At 30.7% G+C, this 20,488-nt stretch overlaps 1 pseudogene; it reads left to right on the top strand.

The window, feature by feature from the left end:
* Positions 1-20,488, top strand: part of LOC129288756 (beta-amyrin synthase-like) — a 69,645-nt pseudogene that overhangs the window by 2,667 nt on the left and 46,490 nt on the right.

Raw genomic sequence — 20,488 nt, 5'->3', positions numbered from 1 at the left:
CAAGGACTAATACCAAAAATAAACACACTAAAGGCATAGGGATTAAAAATTTTATTTATTTATAATAATAAGTCACACTATGCAAGTAGAAATATGAGTAAATATATAGTATGGCTCATTTATTTCTCAAACTTGATATAATTCATGAAGAAACTTGTCTTGTTATTTCATATACCAATAGCTATCTGGCCTTTTAATTAGTTACCTCATCGTCTTATGATTTTTGCAAACGATGCAGAAATATGTTCCCCTAGAAGGTAATAGATCAAATGTGGTACAAACATCATGGGCTATGATGGGTCTAATGTTTGCCAGGCAGGTGAATCTATTTAATTATTTATTGTGAATACAAATTTATGCCTATATATATTTTCAATTTACAATTATGAAAGGACTAAACTAATGAAAATTTATTGAAAGGTTGAGAGAGATCCAACTCCTCTTCATCGAGGAGCAAGAGTCTTGATCAATGCTCAATTGGAGAATGGGGATTGGCCACAACAATTTAATTGATTAGTACCTTTCACTTCTCATTAATTTGCAATAATTTATTAAACTCACAACATGTATCAATCAGTGTAGATTAAATGTTAGTTTGTGACTTGTTTTCAGGAAATCACTGGTGTATTCAGCAGGAATTGCATGCTCCATTATCCAATGTACAGAAATGTTTTCCCACTTTGGGCTCTGGCTGAATATCGCAAACGGGTTACATCGCATGCCTTCCAAAGTTGAATAAATCATGTAATAAAGGTTTAAATCTGATATTATAGCACCAAATTATTGAAGGTTTGGCGAGTGAATAGAGATAATTCTGACAGTAATGATGTAATCCACACGAGTTCAGGTGAAGTATTTGCAAGAGAGCAATACTTAGATTCAGTACTAGATCGAACAATTATATGTTGTTTTTGGATGACCAAGAGGTGATTGAATCACCTAAAAACAAGTTATATACTTCCTCCACACCAAAATATAGGGTATTAGTAACTAATTCATGGTTTTAAGAAAATATTAGTTGAAACCTTAATTTCTTAAAAAAAAAAATTTTATACCTTTTTAATTTTACTCTCATTAGATACCCTATATAAGTGTTGTGATAATGATAATTAAAATTTCAATGTATTATTTTTTCAAAAAGCTAAGAGTGATAAATGAAGTAGGAATATAGTTGAAAAGATAATTATAAAAGTTACCCAATACCTTATATTCTAGACCAAGTAAGGCATTTAGAAGATGCCATATATTGTGATCCAGAAGAAGGATATATATATATATATCCTCCAGTTCATCTTCTGTCATCAGGGCAAGACGCCCATTCTGCATTAGACTATGTTGTCAAGGATAGTTGATCTGCAACTTTAAGATGAAGACAATGATGTCTTGAATATACCGTAGGACTCTTTTTTACTGCCTTCCAGTGAGTAGTAGTATTATAAGGAGATTGCATAATTGGGCTAAGTTTGTTGACACTAAAGCTGATATCAGGCCTTGTACAACAAAGATAAGTGCTCGTACGGTTTATCGATAGAGATAAGAGAAGGCTCTCCATCAAAGTTAGACAATTTTTGACTTGTAGACATTGGTGTTGTGCAGGATTTTGAGTTTTCCATGCCACATTTGTTTAGAATTTCAAAAGCATACTTAGCCTGATTAAGATGAAAATAAGATTCATCTCGGTACACACTGACTCCGAAGAAATAATAGACATTTCCCATGTCCCTGAAGGAATTAATACATATGATTCAACTTGGTAATGAATTGCTTCAAACGATCACCATTTTGTTTCCTATTATTAAAATGTCATCAAGTTATATTAGTATGAGTGTAATTTGAGTTTTGTCCTTATAAAAGAACAATGAGGCATCACTGTTGTTAACAAATCTCCATCATAGAAGAGTATTTCTCAATTTTTCATACCAGGCCCGTGGAGCTTGTTTCAAGCCATAGAGAGTTCTAGACAATTTACACACATAGGTCTCTTGGGATCAATAACAAACCCTCAAGGCTGAGACATATAAGCAGTTTCATTTAATAATCCATAGAGAAAGGTATTGTCAATATCCAGTCTAACAAGCCAGTGGAAGAAAATAGTAAGATTTAGAACAAGTCTTACAATGCATGACTTCATTTTGGATTGAGTGTTCCCCAAAGTCCACTCCTAGTTCTTGAAGATGACCCTAGGCCACCAATCTTGCTTTGTTGCAGTCTAACATTACGTCAGAATTATATTTCTTCTTTAACACCCATTTACAGCCGACAAGATTAAAGTTATGTGTTGGAGGTACTAGCTTCCATGCATTGTCCTTAACCATTTCCTCATATTCTGCTCTCATTGTGGCATAGCAATTCTTGGACTGTAATGCTTCTTGAACTATTATAGGTTCAGCATGTGAATCTGATTTGAATTGAACAACACCAATGTGTGGACATTTTGGCTTGAAAATTCTAGCTTTAAACTTTTGTGATCATAGGGCGTGAAGGTTGAACAGTTACAGAGGTGAGAGGTGCAGACACAACTTGCTTTTCGGCACTTGAACTATTTTTTTGGCCTGTGGCTGTCATGATTTGTGTCAGGAAATTCATATACTTCATGTACGAGAGTTTTCTCAAGAGGAATAGTATCATCATTGCTGCTTTGACTTCTTTGGTCTTATGTAACATAAAGGGAACCCAGACTCATCAAATATAAAACATGTTGAGATATATAAATCCTTTCATTTGAATTCATGCACTCATAATCCTTGTGAGAGTGCTGCAGCCCATAAACACAGGCTTTTGACTTCTAAACTGTAGTTTGTGTTTATTGTAAGGGTGCAGACGGGGGTAGCAGGAGCAGCCAAAAGTCTTAAGCATTGAATAATCAGGTTTAATTTCTTTTTAAACAAGCACTCCTAAGGGGTCTGTAATTAAATTTAGCACTAGTATTGGCAAACAATTTATAATGTGAAGTGCACAAGCAAAGGCATTCCACCAATACTTCAAAAGCGTATCAGCTTAAGTAAGCTTAAACCCATCGGAACAATGTGTCTATATGTTTCCTCTCAACTGTACCATTTTGTTGAGGAGTAGGGACATGTGCATTGAGTAGAAATTCCAGCTTCATTAAGAATGGGAATAAAGCTTCTGTATACCCCACCAAAATCACTACAGACAGTTTTGATTGTCTTATCAAACAGGTTCTCAGCCATGTTCTTAAAAGGCTTAAAGGCACTAATATCTTCAGATTTAAATTTTAAGTGGTGACCCCATACCATACATATCTACTATGATCATCCATGAAACATACATAATACTTATATCTCACGACTGTGGTGACAGGTGCTGGACCTCATAAATTAGAATGAATCAATCTAAAGGCAATGGGGGGGCCATGTTGATATGAGGGGGAAATGCACCTCCTCAAATAGAGAAAATTACACATGTAGCATGTAAAAATTATAACTTTCCATTTTTACCTAATCAATCATCAAAAACCATCAAATTAGCAATTATCTTATTTGCATGGACATGTTAAAATTAGAAAGAAGAACATTTGGCAGAATTTTTCCTCAAAAATGGGACCCTCCAAATTTCAACAACAGTAAATTTAAATGGTACTTGTTGAATGTGATGAAGCAAAATTTGGATGTGAAATGAATTTGATTGTGAAATGAAGCAAAATTTCGTTCAATATTAGAAAGAAACTATGCCCAGTGTTGGTTTCCTCTGAAGTACGACTTTGGCAACTTTAAAATGGTGTGTATAGTCCTTGTTGAATGTAATGTTTGTATGATGTTTGCTGTGTTAAAAGCTAGAAGTGGATTGTAAAATATGGGTTTTGGATATCAACGATTTAGAGGGTGAAATTGGGTTAAAGCTTGGTCATAAAGCAAAGGGATTGTCAAAAAGAAGCTTCGAACACTAAACTTGATAACCATAAATCTCATTCCAATTTGAAGTTGAGCAAAGTTTGCATTTGAAGATTAAATCTTGAACAACATTTTGTGTTCTATTTTAAATAGTTCATTTTGGAAATTGATTCTTTATGGTAGCAATGGTATGTATATATATATATGTAACTAAATTTAGTTGGGTATAATACTAGTAAAATTCTTGGTTTCGAGTTATAGATTGGATTGTGCTGTCGGAACATGAAAATAATGATTTTATATTATATATTTAGCTTGATTCTCGATTGTTTTGATGGATTGCTAGAGTGGTATAAAGGTGAGAGTTCACCATTTAACTGATTTTCTTTCCCTTCATAATTTGTTGTAAGATATGTGTCTTCGTTGGTAATTTCAAGATAGAATTGATTTCTTTCTTTTAATTTTGGTTGTTGGGTTTATACTTAGTTAAAGTGTATGTAAAAATAATAAAAATGTTACATTGGGTACTAGGGAATTAAGGAGCAACCCATATTGTGAAAGTGACTAACTAGGAGTAAGTTGTACATTTGGGAAAGCATCAAGTAAGTAAATAACATTCCAATCAATTTATATATTACTGATTTTTCTTTTATCAAAATATTCTTTTCAACAATTTATAGTTACTAATATATGTTTCTTTAGCATTTAATACTTTTGTCAATTAAGTTACTTTTTATAAGTTCTGGTACTCTTTTATTTGGTGAAAAAAAATCATGGCAATTAGTGAAGAAGTTTATGAAACATGAGTTGTGAATTTTTATATTTAAAAAGATTGATATTTTAAACGATCCATGTGAGTTTGTTATTGAGAAAAGAAAATTATAGTTTAATACATGGTTATTTTCTTATATGTTTGAAAATTAATTTCAAGAAGATTGCATACCAAACACTGTTTGCTAGTGGCAGTTTTATTAGTCCTTAGTGTGCTATGGTTATGACTAGTGAGTTTGACTTTTGTGAGCTCTGTTTTCACGTTTATTATTCATGGTTCTCATACTCGCATTTGATTTTGTGGCTTCAAGTCATGCTTGGTTAGTATTATCCTCGTGGACTATGTGTCTATGTTTGTTTCATAGTATAAGCTGCGTTTGATTACTTACCTTCATAAATTGTATATCCGTATTTGTTATTTATTTTGTAAAGTCTTCAAAGTATTAACTTTTAATTTATTTGTGAACATACACTTCATTGATTTTAATTAGGTGTTATTATTTTTATTTATTTATTTAATCTATTTTATTTCACAAGATCAAAAGTTGTTTTGCTACTATAAATTTATGGGTTCAATACTTTTGAAGTTATATAGAATCTTTCAATCTTCAAGTTTAGTGATTATATTATATTGATTGTTCTCTTTTTAATTTGCATATACTTACTTGAATTTACTCATCTTGATTCTTTTAACTTTATTATTAGGGTGTTATTTACTAGAAAAAAAATTATTTTTGGTCTCAAATAATGTGTTGCTAGCCTTGCACCTTCACCTTCAGTTGAATACTGTAGGGTTTATTGTCAATTGGAAGTTGAAGCACTATTAAGGTTATTCTTTATTTGTTGTAAAATCTAACATATATATCATATTTTGTAAATTAACTTTTAGGTGCTCTATATAGCCCATAGGCAAGGTCCTTACCTAATTAAGTGATCTTGCAGGACTGTTAACATGGACTAGGGATCCTCTCTTTGATTAAATGAGTTGATCTTGTTGTTATAGACATATTTTTTTCTCTTGTCTTGGAGGTTTTATTATAATAAAGATTTTATTGGAATTTTTACAAGAAATTTGTGACTGCAATATTAACAATAATAATATTAAAATAATTCTATTCTATAGTAGAAATGTCTTTATGGTTAAATTAGATGTTTTCTATTTGAAGGCTTAACAGATGTGAGTTTTTATGCATATCTCATGCCAATCACATCTTGATTTTCTGGGCATGACAGTGGTACTTTTTCAATTATTGATTTAGTTCCTACAAATTTTAATTTAATTAGGAACTATTAGTTCTTACAATTTATTAACTTCAAAAAACTCAAGTCCTTTTAGTTTTTTTTTACAATTCCTATAATTGCAAAAATAATCCTAATAATGTATTTGTTCATATGTATACTATGCAAAAGAGTTTGAAAAATGAGTAACGTTATAAATTAAGAATGTACAATAATCTATTTCTTGTTGCAGAAAAAAATCAACTCAAGTAAAAGAGCAATGTTTCCACAGTCTAAGTAATAATGTGGGTAACAAAATGATACAAATGAAAATGGGGGAAGTACTTACAAGGTGGAAGAACCCAAACAGCTTCGAAGGTCGCCTGGAGTAGTGAGCAAACTCAAAACAAAAAAAAAAAAAACAAAGAAAGAAAGAACCAAAACAATGGGTCTCGTTTGGAGTGGAGAGGAGAGGGGGGAGTGGTTCTGGAAAACAATGAAAAAGGTGCTGAGCATGAGTGAGAAGAGAGGAGAGCATCTCGTTGGAGAACACACATCACTGAAGCACAAGTGAGAATAAAGGAGATGAGCTTGTCGAAGAAGAATTTGATGCCGGAGCACAAGTGAGAAGAGAGGAGACTAGCATGATTTCAGTGACGAGAGGGAAAGGGAAGGAAAATGAGGGAAAATGAAAATAGAGAGGGCTCTCGAGTGGGAAAAACGTAAACCTGAAATTCAAAATGAAAGATAAGCCACACCGGTTATTTGTAAAGAGTGATGTGGATCGAGCTTTGAAAATTATCCACGTGGCTTAACTTATAAAAAAAGATAACCCACGTTGCTGTTTCCAGAGAAGTGACGTGGATTAAAAAGCGAACTAACAAAATAAAAAAATTCTTTAATAATACCGAATAATTCCGCATCGCTTTAATTAAAATTGACATGGATTTAATAAACCACGTTGTTTAATATAATAAATGACATGGCATTTTTTAGATAAATAAAAAATAAAAATTTTAAAAATATCCACTTCCCTTCCACATTAAGAGATTTCACTAAAAACGATGTAGAATTATTTAAAAATCCACGTCGTATGTACTAAAGTGATGTCGTTAATAATAACCATGCTGTTTTTTTTTTTTTCACTAAAGTGATGTTGAAATGTTTGCAGAGCCGTCGTTTAATTATGGAATTGCCACATCTTTGACTTTTGGCATCCTATTTATAGAAAGTGACATGAATTGGGGTAGTAAAAAGTATATTTTGTAGTAATGTAAGTTTTAGATATTTTTAGACAATTTAATAAGTTTGTTAGTTTTAAATAAGTTTTTCCATACTTTTGTGGATAGTGTTAATAGTTGATTATGCAAATTTGATTGTTCCAATTTTTTATTGAATTATGTTAGATACATAGTTGTTAGTTTTGGATATTAAACTAGATTGTGATGGGGCTAGAAATTGTAAAAGAATCATACTATCTGGCTATGGCAATTTTCATATACAAGGGATAGGTAATTGAAAAAATAGATATAATTTTTAAAAATGTTGAAATGTTGCTTCTATATATTGTTTTTGTTGTCAAGGATTCTAACGGATGGCTTCTTAATGTTCTTATTCTATCTGTGAAGCTCATTCTGCATTGGCGGCGGAATTCCTTACACTGGCTCTTGCTGTGGAGTTTGCTTGTACAAATGAACTTAATGCTGTTTGTTTTGAAGCTGATTCTAAAATTTTTTGATAGTTTAAAAGCTAGTTCTACCCTAAATGATTGGAAGTGTCTTCCTATTTTTGAGATCCTTTTTAAGAGGATTTTCTTACAGAATAGCATTTTCTCTTGGGTTCTCAGAGACGCTAACCCAGTGATGATTGGGTTGATAAAGCTTCATTAAAGAAATTATGTCCTTTGGATTGAGTTTCTGGACCTCCAATTCTTCTCAGATCTTTATTAGGTGTTGACTGGGAGAAGTTTTAAGACTCTGGTTGATTTTCTTTGTTTTTATTTCTCTCTTTTTTTTGGGATATGTTGGACTATTATGCATGCATTTAATGAACAAGATAAATATTTTGTTAAAGAAAAAAAACTACTTTTACATCAACCGGTGGTTTTTGACATCTGTTATAGTCATAACAAATGTAGAAAACCACACTTTTTACATTAGCTGTTGTGGTCATAAGCAATGTAGAAAGTACACTTTTTTATATCAATTGAGCTCTAGAACTGATGTAAAAAGTGTTCAGTTATTTAATTTAAAAAAAAATTAATGTATTTTCTACAGTTTTAATTTCCGATATAGAAAATAGACTTTTTAACTTCTTGAAACAATATTATTTCTTGAACTGATGCAAAAAGTTTTTTTTAACATTTGTAAAAATTATTTTATGTTATAGTGAAATAGTGATATTATATGTAAATACGTAGATGAAAACATGTAGAGTTATTGTGGATGGTTATCAAGATATAAGAAGACATACGCAAGCATTTGCAAATCTGTCATCATGGAATCACCCTGCATCACCTCGCTGCCGCGTCCTCTCAAGTTTGTCCCAACAAGCCCTTCCACCTCATACTTTCCCCTCAACTTAACATTGTAATCAATTAATTAATGCTCTCTCACAAATATATAATAAATAATGCATCTGATCCCTCGTAGTAAATTAATTATATATTGCATCATGCTGCGCTCTACACACACATGATAACTTTTTTGGCATATGGGTAATTTTGAGATGCTAATACCGACTGAACTACATATCATTACGGAAAAAAAAAAAAAAAACAATTTCTCTCAAAATTTTTCCAAAAAAGAGAGAAAGTAAAAATTTCGCAAAAAAATTTATCCTCTTTCAAAATTGTTGAGAGAAGATTCTTTTATCAGAAAATCTGGAGAGAATTATTTTCTCTGGCAATATTTTGAGAGAATCTTTCATGAACATTCTCTTGAAAAAGCCAGGAGAAATATTCTGTCGGATAAATGTTTTTATCTCGAAAAACATATTCATAGGAGAATTATGATGAGATTCTTCACAATACAATTAAACACTTCAAAGTTTGTTAACAATTTAGCAGACAATTTATCCAACAATGTCATCATTTTGCTATGTCAAGTAGTATTTTATTGTGTTGTGAGGAACTTGTGTATAATTCTTCTTATATTCATTCATAACTAGCAGTACCTCCTCCATATATTGCATGAAAAATAATTTTGACATAAATATCATTATGGATATGTAATAGATAAGATGTTAATGATGACGATTACTGTATCTTTTTGTAACATTTATGTTTAAAACTCTTTTGAGTGAGTATCATGCAAGCATATGCTTCCCCTTTTTTGGGATTTGGATCCTCTCATAATCCTCTCATTTTCTTCTCATCATCCCATCCCTACCCTTGGATTGAAAATTCAACAGTTGAGATTTGATCAAATTCATTATTTTAATTATAGCTTGTAGTTGATGTGAATTTCTCAGATCAAATTTTTACAGTTTAAATATATTTATTTATTTATTATAACATTTTTATAAAATATTAAATCTTAACCATTAAATTTTTAATCCAAGTGTGAGGATAGGATGAGGAAAAGAAAATGAAAAAGGAAAATGAGGGGTTGATAAGTGCATATTTTATAATTAAATAGGTATAAATTTTGATTTATATTGATTATATTTATTAATATTTTATATCTATTTAATTAATATTTATGTATTTTTTTCTCATCACTTAATTATAAGATAAAGAATAAATTCTCTACAAAAACTATTCATCTATCTTCTTTTTGTGTGTGTGTGTGTGTGTGGAAAATCATAAAAAGGATAAAAATGCATTGAAGAAGCATACACAGGAGGGAGCATGATTATTTTTTAAATAATATCAATTCAAAATGATATTATGATATTTAAAAAGATTAGAAATATTAATTGCAAAACATTATAAATAAGAGCTCATAGTCCTATTCAAGAACATCTTATCACTTATTTGAATACCTCAAGAATTTTTTTAAGATATTTGAAGTTCGTAGAAGTATTTTAAAGACTGAGAGTGAATCGTTGAGGAGTTTTGTATATCATAGTTATTTCTTTTCTATTCCTTAATTTACTTTGTGATTGTTTTTTATGATTGGAGATTTTACAACAATGTTATTTATTTTATTGTGTTTTCTAATTTATCCAATTAGGTAGGAATGTAGCCCAATTGAGGAGTTAGTTTTTATTTTCCTTGTTTTGACTATTTTCTTTTATATTTATATATTTTGCCCTTTTCAATTATATTTATTTCTCTTATTCTTCATGTTGATTTTGTGATTACCATTTAATAAATCTATGGGTAATTTTAATAGACTAGAAGATGAAGAGAGAACCTAGATATAAAGAAATAAACATAAATAACTAGGCAAATGATAGTTCTAGAAATTTGTGGTAATATAAACTATAACTTCACAGTTTAATTAGTTATTTAATGACATTACTGTTGAATAGCACCAAAATTAATAAAAACTAAATTTTGCACTAAAACGCAACCTAGGTTATCTCCTTAAGAGTTCATAGACCAATTACTTGAATTATGATTATGAAAGGCTAAAAATGGGGGGATTTTTTTTATAATGAAATTAATTTAAAAATAAATTAAAATTAAACAAATAAAGGAAATTCAATGGAGAAAATTATCAATACAAGTAGCGTAATCAATCATAACTCAATCACCTAAATTTAATCTTCCTCATCTACCAAATAACTTAATTTTATTTAACTTTATTATTTTGATTTTATTACATATTTCTCAAAATTATCATTCAAGAATTAAACAATAAATGAAGTTATATTAATTGAAATCTCTTTTAACCCACAACCTAACAACTATTCTAAGTTAACACACCGAAACAAAGTATGAATAATCATTCAAGCCAACCAAATTGCTTTTATGTTACTATATCAATCCATTATAATAAGCAAAATCTCATAAAATTTATAACACAAAAATCATGTAATAAAATTACTTTAATCAACAATAAAAATTAGAGCATAATATTAAAGGTAGGAAGAAGAAGTGTAAATTGAAATAAAACTAAAATAAAATCTTTTTTAAATATTTAAGACTCTAATTAAATTTTTAGATTATAATTTGTAATTGAGCATATTAAATTTAACTCCTCATAAAAGTAAAACTCAAATAATATAAGATGAGAGTATGAGAGGCCATCGCCTGCTTTGCAGGAAAGAAAAATAGCTATCTGTCATGGCTTTGGAACTAGTTTGAACCGTGCCGGCCGGCCTTAGCATGATCAACCTCTTGATCTTTGCTAAGTCAGCCGAACCCTCAAGATGTAGATAAAGAAACTAGGAAATTGAACACAAGAGAGAAGAGAGCTTGGATGAGAGAACTTGAGAGCTTAGAACTTTGATTACTTTTCTTGTTTATTACAAATGAGGGGTTGGAGTATTTATAGGCCTTCCCTTTCTTTAAAAAATTCTCACCTCCTTAATGGACGGTGAAAATTAATCTAATCCTACTATTTACATTCATCTCTAGAGTATTCCATAGAAATATCTACAATAAATATTTAGATATTTATAAAAAAGTTTTTAAAGACTATCTTTCAAGATATGTGTGGAATATTCTAGAACATCCTAGAAAATTCTAGTATATTCTATATATCTTCACATTCCTCTATAAGTTTCTAGAACCTTCTAAAAACTTCTAGATTTCTCCATATTATTTTAGATTGTTCCAGATACTTTTAGAACATTCTAGAACATACTAGATTCTTCTTGATATATCTGAAATTCTCTCCATTATCTTGGAGGTCTCCAAAAATGCCACAACCTTGCAAGTTCTCTTATATTTGAACATAGGTTGTGACATTCTCCCCCACCTAATCCAATGACGCCCTCGTCACTGACTTGATTCCTATACTTGGGATTCCTTTTGCATGGATCCTTCTTCTTTTTGGCTTTCTTATGATTCATCTCCCCATGAGATGAGATCATTCTTAGCCTTCTTGACATGCTATCCTCTTTTAATACTCGCATGGTTGATAATCGTGAAAATCCACCCCTTGAAGTAGGCTTTTACCTTTTGCATGAACTCCAAACCAAGTACCACCTTGTTGTCATCCATACAAGCAATTGAGAAATCTACCTTTTCATGCCAATCCTCAAGACATAACTCGACCCCTCGAGTAATGCCAACTAAGGTTGAGGAGAAGAAATGGAAACTTTTAATAACTCCCCTCCCTTTTCAACTTTGAGACCTATCTCTTAGCCTCTTCTGTAGAAATGAAGTTGTGGTCTGCCTCAGTATCCATCATGATGCTAACTGGCTTTTCATTTAACTTAGCCTTCACATGCATCAACCCATTGCCTTATGACGGTTGGGTTTAGAAGTATTGAGGAGTTGAATTGATCCTATCCTGAAATTTTTCTCCTCCTTTTTTTGTGCTTCCTCCTTTTGTACTAGAGCAGATAATGACCCTAACTTCGAGCAATCCTTCATCTTATGAGGGCCTTAACATATAAAGCTGTGAAGTTTTCTCTTCTCCTTCTGCTTTGTCTGGGATACCTTCCCAGCATCTCCCCTGTTCAATCACTTTCCCTTCAAGGTTTATTCCTTTATTGTTTCTTTCTTTCCCCACCATTCTTAAGATTATGGCTAGGAAATCTGTTCTCAGGAGACTCACCTCTTTCCCTTTGAAGCTCTGAAAAACTCTCAAAATCACTATAGCTTCATCAATAGTCTTGACACATCATCGTTGCAACTCATGCTTGGCCTAATTTTGAAGATCATCAATGAAGTAGAAGAGACCCTCTTTACTACTCAAATTTAGAATCTGAAGAGTAAAGAGGTGAATTCTTGCACATAGTCTGAGATAGTGGTCTTATGTTTAAGCTCCATCAATGTCTTGCGAGCTACATGGACCACGTTCTCTAGATAGAATTGTCTTTTCAACTCTTTCTTAAAATCTTCCTTGGTATTGATTGTGCAAAGCCCCTTGTCCATATCTACATGCTTCCTTCGCCACCATAGCATGGCATTATGTATAAGGAATAAGCAGCAGTGCGTATCTTAGTTTGATCATCTGTTATCCTCAAGGTGTTAGCATAGTAATCCATCTGCCATAAGAAGTTTTCCACTTCTTGGGGATCCCGCACACCTTTAAATTCCTTTGGTTTGAAGATCCATCCTCACTTCTCTTAGTCTACTATTTCTGTCTAATATGGATTCCTTCCTCTTTCGTCTAAGGAAGTCTTGAGAGTGTTGAGTTGTTATTGCATTGCAAGATAGTGTCCATCACCTTCGCCTCTAAGGATTTCATCGCCTCTTTACATTGATCATCATTGTTTTGCAAAGCATCCATATTACTCTTTAACCCTTCAAGTTTTTTAAGAGTGTGGTTCTCTAACATACTCATGTCTCTTTCAACCTTCTCAACCTTATCGACCATCTCTTCTATGGTTCTTTCTAAGGCATCGATTTTAACCCACAAAATAGAAAGGTCCTCAAAACGTACATCTTACTAGTCCCTTGTTCCTTCTTAACACAATGATGTAAAGGTTGATTCCCTTCCCCTCTCTTCGACATGAGCAAGAGTTTCCTTAGTTACACCCAACATCCTTATTTACAAGTATCCACCCAAATCACAGCTCCCTCAAACCTTGGCTCTAATACCATGTTGTCACAGCCTTAGAACTCCCCAGTCCTTGAACCATACCGGCTTAGCATAATCAACCTCTTGATCTTTGCTAAGTCAGCCGAACCCTCAGGACGTAGGCAAAGAAACTAGGAAACTTAAACACAAAGAGAAAAGAGCTTGGATGAGAGAACTTGAGAGCTTAGAACTTTGATTACTTTTCTTGTTTTTTTACAAATAAGGGGTTATGGGGTATTTATAGGCCTTCTCCTTTTCTAGAAAATTCTCACCTCCTTAATGGACGGTGGAGATTAATCTAATCCTACAGTTTACATTCATCCTCTAGAGTGTTTTATAAAAATATCTACAACAAATATCTAGATATTTACAAGAAGTTTCTAGAGACTATCCTTCAAGATATGTGTGGAATATTCTATAACATCCTAGAATATTCTATATTCTATATATCTCCACATTCCTCTATAAGTTTCTAGAACCTTTTAAATTTTTAAATTGTTTTAGATGCTTCTAAAATATTCTAAAATATATTAGATTCTTTTTGAAATTCTGTCCATCGAGCTCTCTTATATTTCAACATAGGTTGTGACATATCGCTACGGCCAGAACTTGCACGTCTGTCTTTGCCCCTCCTGCGCTGCCAACTCCATCTCTTTTCTCTTCTACAGTTTACATAGTTGTGCGTCTCCTGTAGCCATGAGATGCGTCTCTTCATAAAAATAAAACCTAATAATTTAATAAAAATAATAAAACTATCCTAAATAACCCTAAATAAAAATTTACACTAAAAACTCAAAATAAATATAAAAAAGATTTTAAAAATTTAATTCTTGATTTTATTTTCAAATATGTCCATATTTTTTTTATCCAAATAATCTTCATTAATGTCTTCCAAATTGAATATATTATCTGCACAAATAAAATTAAATTAAATAGTAACTGTGTAAAAATATCAAAGATATCATTTATATTTAAAATAAAATTTAGATAGTTAAAATTTAAAATTGAAGATTGGCTAATAAAATCATATAATCTTCAATTAAACTCAATTATCCTCAAATAAATATTTAAAATTTTAAATTAAAAGAATAAAAATATATAAAATTGCCATTTATCATTTAAGTATAATGGGCATGAATTCAATGCTAATTAGAAAGTGACTAATAGTTTGACAGAATATTAGGATACCTTAAAATAGTTTTTACTATAATTGACTAAAGAGTAAACTCAAAGGTGGAAATTAGCAACCTATAAAGCGAATTATAATTCCCAATGCTTTAAGTAATTGTGTCTTCCTCATCATTATCTTCTTGCTTTATTTTTTTATTTTTTATATTCTAACCAAATAATTCAATTTATCTAGTTTGTTGAACTATTAATTATTTAAATTAGTAAAAGTACAATTTTTTTGTGATTCGACAAGTATAATATTTTGAATAATTTATTATTGTGATCTCTTGTGGAAGCATTCAAGTATCCATATCTAGTGTATTGCAGGCTAGGGGAGTAAATGCTGTGGACTTACAATGCTAATGAATATGAAGAATAAACTTCTTTAAATATGAAGGAAAAAAAAAGAATAAAAATAGATTATCAATACAGATGTCAATTACCAAAAAGCCATCATTAACTAACTTGTCTAATGATTGAATTTTGCTCAAAGAAAAAACTTGTCTAATCTCTGGACATTAATTTTTTTAAATAGGTTACTTATTTGTAATTTTTTAAATTCTTTTTCATAATTTTTAAGGTTCTTTCATGTTATTTTTTGATCATCTAATTATTAAAGTTAACTTTAAGTAGGGGTAATATTACATTATCTTCAATTGTCAAAAGGGAGCATTGCACTTTAAAAAAATTTAGGATCCTAAACACTCCTAAATCTATTATTTAAAAGCAAAATTACCGTTTAACTTTTAAATTTAAACATTGTAAAGGGAAAATAATAGTTGGTGAGAGATACCACGATATTTTATGGAGATGAAAACAATGCAATTTTGTAGTCGTTTTTTGCGTCTTGAGATATTAAAATATTTTTCATTTGCCAAAAAGAAAATATTGATACAATGGAAAAAAAATTGAAATGTTGGAGAATTAATTAAAGAGGGTATTAGAGGCCCATGCTCCTTTCTAATAGTGTTGAGTTAGTTAGTTTCATGTCTCTATCACCTCTTCTTGTCAGTGAACATAGACATGGGCCTCTAATCTTAGAATTTAAATTCTCTAAAATTAAAATCTGTAAATTTTTGTAAAATTTATCTTTTTTTACATATATTTTATAAAAAATAATAAAATGAGAAAAATAATAAAAGAACTTCACAAATATTTGCGTATCAAATTCAGAATTTGATAGCAATTAAATACCGTGGAGTCGTGGGCGTTAAAGAATACTACAATTTTACAAATTATTACTACTTTCTTTCTATTATAATTACGGTGTTTATGTAGTCCTTGGAGTATGGCTTTAGTAACTGATAGGACTCGACAATTAACAAAATTGATTATTGATATTAATGTCCAACTTCGAACTACCTTCAAGATCATTTATTAGACTCATATGAGTCATATCATTAAATTTTTATTATAAATGTCTCCTTTTAATATCCATTAAATATTAATGAGAGAAAATGTTATTAAAGTATATAATATTTAGAGAAATTCTCGTATAGACCTGTATCACTATGTCATCCATATTCTATTAATAAAAACATGCCATTCAAGTTACTGTAAATATAATTTGATTCTATCATTAATGATATTAGAGAAAAAAGACAAGAAATTAAATAGATATTTTATTATCAAATAAAGTCATTAAAAGTAATGACGCATAAGATTTTATTAAATTAAATTTGTATAATTTTGTTAGATGTAATATCAATTTTTATATTTGAAGTTCTAAGTTTGTTTTAATTTCATGTCATATCAATTTAGTTCCTTAATTTTACTTGAAGCTATACTTCAATTCCTCTGCTGCGTTTATGCGCTGAAGACTTGTTGTGAACCAATTTAAGCCCTTGCTCTTAGAAGAACCAAAACTCTCTTATAAATTGCAAAACTCTCTTATAAGTTTTTATGATCAGATTACTGTTCATATTGTAATTTTGGATTTTTCGATGGCCTTTCAAAATTCATAACTGTAGAAAAATCGTTTCAAAGCTTGTTAAATCCTTTTTATGATCTGGATGAAAACTTTGACATATAACTCTAGAGATCCCAGAAATTTGTAATTTTTTGGGTAAATTTTTGGTAACTGCACTTAGATTGACCTGAAACTTCTGGAAATGTCACTTTTGCCTCATAAAAACTTAATTGTCGTTTATTCTTTTACTTTTGGTCTTAAGATCTTCGTTCAGCTCCTTTAGCCCGAAGATGTTCTACGTTCGGTATGAAAATTATCAGATGTGATATTAGTTTTTTGTTTAAATATCTTCTCAGTCATTTGATTTAATTATGTAGTTATTTTCATTTTAATTTGATCCCATCTTCTCTTAAATTTCGAAAAGTCACTCAAATGTTTTCCCCGGTCCTCCGTAACACTATCAAATCAATTTGTCCAAAATTATATAAAATAAAGTAAAATTAAAAATTGTTCAAAAGAAATTTGGACAGATAAAATTAAAACTCAGAATAAAATTAAAAAAACTGAGATTAAATAAAAAAAATTAAAAGTCGGAGAAAGTGATAAAAAAATTAAAAGTCCTGCCATACATGTTAGATATTGCATGATCACTTTCTTCTAACACTATCTATTGCCATGTCTATCTACTAAACCTGCATTAATTATCTTACACCATATTGTAATGCGGCTAAAATGGTGGTGTTAATGCCGCTTGGGTTACGTGCCTATGTCTTATTTTTATGGGAAAAGATTTGTGGATCCGATCACACCACTTATTCTTCAACTCAGACAAGAACTCTATGTTGATCCTTACATGAAATTAATTGGAATAAAGCTCGTCGCCTTTTGTGCAAAGGTGAGTTTTTTTTTTTTTCTTTTTATCCTTATACCATGAAATTACCAAGTTCTATCTACATGTATACTTGTTGATTTCTCCCAATTAATGAACAATTATAATAGAATATTGAATTTATAATTATAGGAAGATCTTTACTATCGCCATCCCTTGATACAAGATTTGAATGGGATAGCTTATATAAATTCATTGAGCCACTTCTTATGCGATGGCCTTCAATAAGTTGGTTAGAGAGAGAGCTCTTCAAGTTACCATGAAGCATATTCATTATGAAGATGAATATAGTCTATATATAACTATTGGATGTGTCCAAAAGGTACATTTTCCTTGGGTTGGATGCGTCTAGCTCTGGAGCATTGTGCTTGGATTAACACATATTGGATAAAATGGATTTATATGATTGATTATATTTTGTTGTAATGGATTTATAAAATTGATCCGTAGGATTGATTGAGTATAATTGAAAAGAAATTAGGTGAAAATATGATTTTGTGAAAATATATTTAAACACCCCTATTGTATGCCAAAATCAATTACAAGTAAAAAAACTATAATTCTTAAAAATTTGGATATTTTCATAAATTTAGGGTTAAAGTGCATGTTTGCCTTTAAAGTATTTTCCGAAGAGCACCTAATATCTTAACGTTTTTTGTTGGAGCAATTTTACCCTTAAAGTTATCAAAACAGACCATTTTTGCCCTTTTCATCAAATTCTAAAATTGACTATTAGAAAATTTAACAAAAGGGCAAAAATACTCCATGTTAATAACTTTAAGAGCAAAATTACTCTAACAAAAATGTTAGGGTACTAGATGCTCCTTGAGAATATTTTAGGAGCAAAAATGCACTTTTATTGTAAAAAATTTATATTCCTTGTCGAAACAGGAAATATTATGTATTTTTTCAATTCATCTCTTCATTATACTTTCCTAGTTATTTCTAGAAACTATCTAACTATTTATAAACTATGGTTTTTGAGTTCATAATTGACTTTGTCATGTATAAGTGTTTGAACACCACAGTTTTAGGCTCATAATTGATTTTAAAACATATACAATATCTTTGTATATTTTTTAAGAAAATTATGGTTGTAAATTCATATTAATTTTAACACATATTAAGTTGATAAAAAAAGAGTGCTTTGAATATAATTTTTACACAAACTATGATTTTGGCCTCAAAAGTGATTATTACCTCAAAAGTATACTTTACTTTTTGTAGAACATTAATATTTTGGGTTTTAATTAGTATATGACATTAACTATTCGCAGAGTTTGGAAGCCAAGAGGGATGCTAGTTTTGCAGTCCAAGCTTTGCTTGCCACAAGCCTAATTGATGAAATTGCTCCTATACTTGCAAAAGAAACATGACTTCATTCAAGAAATTTCAGGTCAACTGGTTACTACCCATTAACAAGCATATGAATATTTGAATGACTAGTTATTATTAAGAGATATTTATTATGTGTATATATTGATGCATGAATCCGCTTGTGCTGCTAACTAAACCTGATGGTCTTATCAGGTTAAGGATAATCCTTTTGGTGATTTCCATGTATGTATCGTCACATTTCCAAAGGGTCGTGGACTTTCTCTGATCAAGACCATAGATGGCAAGTGTCTGATTGCACTACAAAAGCCTTGAATGTGATTAACCTATTTTACTTTATTAAACAAGTTAATTATTTCATTGCTCATCTTCACCTTACCATACAGTGGGTCACTTAATATATTTTTGGACTATTTCAGTGTTGTCTTCTTTTATCAATGCTACCACCAGAGATTGTAGGTGAAAAGATGGACCTGAAATGCTTTATATTCCGTCAATGTCTTCTGTCACTTCAAGTGAGTAATCTTACGTGTTGTTGTTTTTGTTGCCTGTTGTTATGTTCGATATTCTCACAGATTTTCTCTTCAGAGAACTTTGTTCTAATAAATTGCATTCTCTCCAGACTTTTATCCGTCAGAAATTTGTGTTGGAGACATTTCTCAGATATTCTAGGGTGTTTTTCAATGATTTTGTCTGTGAGAAAGCCAGTGCTATTTTGTTTGTGCATTAATTTACTTACAAAACACCATAACATTTTGGAGTAAAAGGTGGTTTTACGGCATGGGAGCCAATCAAAGCTCAAGATTAGTTAGTTAGAAGTAAGAATCGATCTCATCTAAATTTGATTGAAGTCACAAATATTAAAGAGAATGTAATAGGCACTAAACACTAACACATGTATATGGGATTATTAGGATGTTTATTAGTTATTATTATGATAGTGTATATATTGTAGTCTCTTCTTATTAAGAAAGTACGACACTTTTTCTGGTCTCCTTTCTTTCTTTTGATTTATTTTTGCTCATGGATTTCTTGTTTGGATTATTCGGTGTTGAAACCCTACAGAATTTTTGAAGTCATCGTAGTTGAGCATGAATATGTAGAATGCACTGGATCGTCAATTCGAGCTTTAGTTTTATTCAATAAGTGTATCCAAGGACTAGGAACAAGAGAGAGATTGAGAATTCTATTGAAAGATGTAAAATTCCTCAAAGATACACAAACAAGGATGGTGGCTAGTATGGGAAGTGGGGGGTTTGCTTCACTTATGGCACTTGGTTTGCATTATGTGGCCGTGTTGCTTCTGGGTAAGACTTATAAGTTTTGTGCTGCAATTCACAAAGCTGTCAGTTTTCTCCTCATGTTACAAAGAGATGATGGGGGTGGGTGGGGTGAGAGCTATCTTTCTTGTCCAGAAAAGGTAAGAGTATGTTTTGTTTTCTATTTTATAAATTGTTTTTTTTGTTTTGAAAACAGAAAAAAATTTGTTAGGATACGTGTTTTTTATTTAGTTGTTTTCAAAACTATTTCCATTTTTTATGTTTAAAAACAAAAAAATAGAAACAGCTTTAAGGTGTTTTTGGTATTAGCCATGATGTATTTTTATTTCATTGTTTCAATTCCCTTAGTTTCGCAGTTTGCAATGCTAGTCCTTGTCATGATAATGACTATTAATCTTGCTACCTGTTTTTTTCCTTATGAA

The sequence above is a fragment of the Prosopis cineraria genome, unplaced genomic scaffold, assembly GCF_029017545.1.
Source record: "Prosopis cineraria cultivar Desert tree isolate PC_DT_omini unplaced genomic scaffold, ASM2901754v1 PC12, whole genome shotgun sequence".
NCBI lineage: Eukaryota > Viridiplantae > Streptophyta > Magnoliopsida > Fabales > Fabaceae > Prosopis > Prosopis cineraria.
The sequence above is the reverse complement of the archived record's forward strand: the minus strand, read 5'-3'. Positions and strand labels throughout refer to the sequence as shown.